This window comes from Poecilia reticulata, linkage group LG19 (genome assembly GCF_000633615.1).
Source record: "Poecilia reticulata strain Guanapo linkage group LG19, Guppy_female_1.0+MT, whole genome shotgun sequence".
Classification (NCBI taxonomy): Eukaryota; Metazoa; Chordata; class Actinopteri; order Cyprinodontiformes; family Poeciliidae; genus Poecilia; species Poecilia reticulata.
Window position 1 is genome coordinate 9939204 of NC_024349.1, and position 3483 is coordinate 9942686.

A 3483-nucleotide genomic window follows, 5' to 3' on the forward strand; every position below is an offset into this window, starting at 1 on the left:
GTTTCTTGTGCGATTTTTGCGATGACTTTAAAATACGTAAATTTTCACCGGGCTCTATGCGGCCGCCAAGTTTGGTGAGTTTTTGAATATGATAAAGCCCCCAAAAAGCCAATTTATTTTACGGAAGAATTTTACAGCACGATTACAATAGGCCTTCGCAGCGCTTAGCTGCTCGGGCCTAATTAAAACAGATTTTATTGTTTGTTTTGTGTTTCTGTAATGAGCTTTATCTGTTGAGTAAAACTCCATCATATTAAATGGATATTAATGTCTGGTCCCTTGCTTATTTTACTCAAATCTGGTAACTGAGAAAGTCTTAATACTTCAGTTTATCTATAGATGCTTGTTTGATAAAGTTACAAGAAACATAGCATACCACCATATTACTTATTTATTTTTTTTACCACATAAAGAAAGATGTTGCAATAAACATTTCTGAATGTTCCATTGTTGTTGGCCAGTAAGTGAGACAAATTTTATAGTAGCGTGTACAGCCCTGTTGCAAAAACAGCCCCGTCAGTAAAAACGCATTGTAAACTTGGCTGAGAAGCTCAGGGAGGGTTTGCCCTATGACCTTGAAAGAAACCCTCTGCTGCAGGTGTCCCTGTTCCTTCCAGGTACTCTGCCGCCCCTCCTCCTCTCCGCATTCCCAAACACACTGCTTGGCTAAAGATAGTTATTCCACCTTGAACCGATCTGTATCGCCTCCCCTGAGAACACAGGTCCCTCCTGTGAAACCTCATACGGTACAGCATTTCTTACTTCCTAAAAGGGGAATGAAATGGCAGGGGAGAATATTCAGCAAGCCTCACTTTAAATCAAGATAAAAGACTGAAATGAAAAATAATAGGAGGAACAAACCCCTGGATAGCCCGGGGCTCCTAATGGAAACACATGGCTGAAGGCTGAGGAGCTGTCAGCAGCCAACAATGTGCCGTTCCTTTCTTGATAATCTGGCCTGCCATGAAATTAGAATAGCAAATACCTCCTGACAAAGACGCATGTTCCCTCTTCTTTGTGAAACCATTAAAGAAGGAGGGAAAAAAAATATCAAGTAGTGACTCTGAATGCCACATAACTTCAATTTAAATTTACACCGCTACGCAAAGAGAAGTGATATGCACTCAAAAATTTTAATAACCTATTAAGTTACGACTTCAATTTCATTTTATGAATATTTTCCTAGGGGAGCACAGCCATCACCAGAGAAAGATCGAAATTTAAAAAAGATAAATAGTGCCATTAATCTACAACATTTCTCTTCCATTATCCCTGAAAATGAGGAGTTATTTTTGCTCAGATCCTCACGTAATTAGCTCCTTACACTTGACTCACTAGCCAGAAAATGACCATGTTCAGAAAATTAAAAATTTGTCATTAAGTGGAATTTAACATAATATCATTTATCTTTATATATTCCTCGGCTGACAAGAGGCAGCCTTGGATGTTGATCAGGGTTTTGTATTGCAGGACTTGTGACTGTGAAAGAAGCAGGACTGTGTAGTCTTACCACGTGAATATCGGAGATTTTAACAGCTTTCACGTGGAAAATTTATCCTACTAATGGTGCTGTCATTTAAAATAGGGGATTGCCATTTGTGCTCAAATGAAAGGGGGACTGAAACACTGTGTTATATTGTTGCACTCTATTATGAAGACAGATGTTAACAACTAGTTATGTGTCCATTTTGGTTTCAAAATGCGAGCTGTGTACTTACTTTTCATGTAAAAAGCTTTCTAAAAAAAATATGCTAACTGTTTGAAGGAGTGATAAGAAAAATATATAAATTTTAGGCAATTAAAAAATAATGAGAAAAACAGTAGATTTAAAATGTTCCAAGCTAAAAAAATTAATGCTTGCAAAGCAATAAAGAAATAAATCCTATTTTATAATCTGCCTTTCTACTCAAGGTCTGAGCCAAAGTTGAATCAACTGTCTCTTTCAGCATTATGTTTCTTTCTGGGCCGCAATTTGCTGAGATTAAACTGGTTAATTACCACGCTGTCAGAACCACAATCTGCACAGATTATACACGATCCAAAGGCGATAAAGTCTAAAATAAAATCTATTACAATGTGTTATCCCACATAGCCATTAAATATATGAGTTGTTGCTTGTCTGAAACATGCTCGAGTCAAAACGGTTGTTCTGCTCCTCAAGCCACTCCTGAACATTTTGGTGTGTGACAGGGAGCGTCGCCTTGTAAAAGGTCTAAACAACCCTCAGATGGGTGTCAACAGTCAGCACGGTGGAGCAGGTGGTAGCACTGTTGCCATCTTGGGTTCAAATCCCAACCAAGGAGTCTGTTTACAAAGAATTTGCATGTTCTCCTTGTGCATCTATGAATTCTGTTTGGGTACTCCAGCTTCCTCCAACAATAAAATATGACTTTCGAGTTAATTGGTCTTTCCGTTGTTAGATGGATCTGTGTTGCCCTGTGATCCTGACTCCTCTTTATCATAACCAGCAAGATCTTCTTCAACAATTTGAAGTACGGCAAACTCATCTATTGCGTCTAGGCTTCAGTCCCCACATGCATCAATGATTCTTGGCAGTTGGCACCATGACTCTCAGTGGTTCTCTACTTGTCCTTCCTTGAACAGCTTTTGATCATTCTTGAACACAAGAGATGTCATTTTGGAAATGCTTTTACCCAATCATCTTGGCATCACAATCTGGCAGTTGCCTAACTATCAATTCCTTAAACTAGCTCATTTTTCCATTGAGTGGATGGTTTATTTTGTGAGTGTCTTGCACCAAAACACAGCGGCAGAGACAGACGGAGTAGGGTTTAAAAAAGGCAACCCACCGATTAAGACTAAGATTAAGTCATTAAATATTTCGCACACATTGCACTCACCTCCACGCCCCATTTCCTTTTGGAGCATGCATTCTCCGACACAGTGGCGAGCCAAGCCCAGTGTTTTCCGGTTACAACGCCCCCTTTGAAAGTTTTGAAAGGAAGCGCGGCAAACGGAGCGTCGTCTGACAGGCGGTCAGCGGCAGCTTGTCCTGAATCGTCTGACAACTTGCTTGGCTCACAACAGACCAAACCGTGAGTCACAAAAACCTGTCTATATCTGCGGCTGCTTATACAAGTTGCTAAATTGTGTGTTAGCTAGAAGAGCGTTGTTGTTTGAAACTCTTCTGTGGATTGCCTGTAAAGTGCGGAGTGGAGTTTTTGGTTTTGTTACTTTTTTTGGATGGATTGAACTGGCGAGGGAAAAAACCTGGACTGGATTATTTTGCTTTGAACTGACGATAACTAAATGAAACATAAGCTATGTCCCTCTTTAAGATAAAGAATTGATTATTATTGTATAAGTAGTATTTTTTTCTCCGTGTGTAAATACATTTGAGTCTTGTGGGGAAAAAATAGTGGCTGTTGGGTTTGTTTTAGGGCTGCACAGTGGCGCAGTTGGTAGAGCTGTTGCCTTGCAGCAAGAAGGTTCTGGGTTCAATTCCCGGCCTCGGTCTTTCTG

General features: G+C 39.9%; 1 long non-coding RNA gene across 1 annotated transcript in view; it reads right to left on the reverse strand.

The window, feature by feature from the left end:
• The window catches only part of LOC103481444 (uncharacterized), a 30323-nt gene extending 27182 nt beyond the window's left edge, over nucleotides 1–3141 (reverse strand). The window contains exon 1 of the long non-coding RNA XR_536295.1: nucleotides 2862–3141. This is a non-coding gene — a long non-coding RNA (uncharacterized LOC103481444). The remainder of the gene's footprint in view (nucleotides 1–2861) is intronic.
• Nucleotides 3142–3483: the final 342 nt, after the last annotated feature.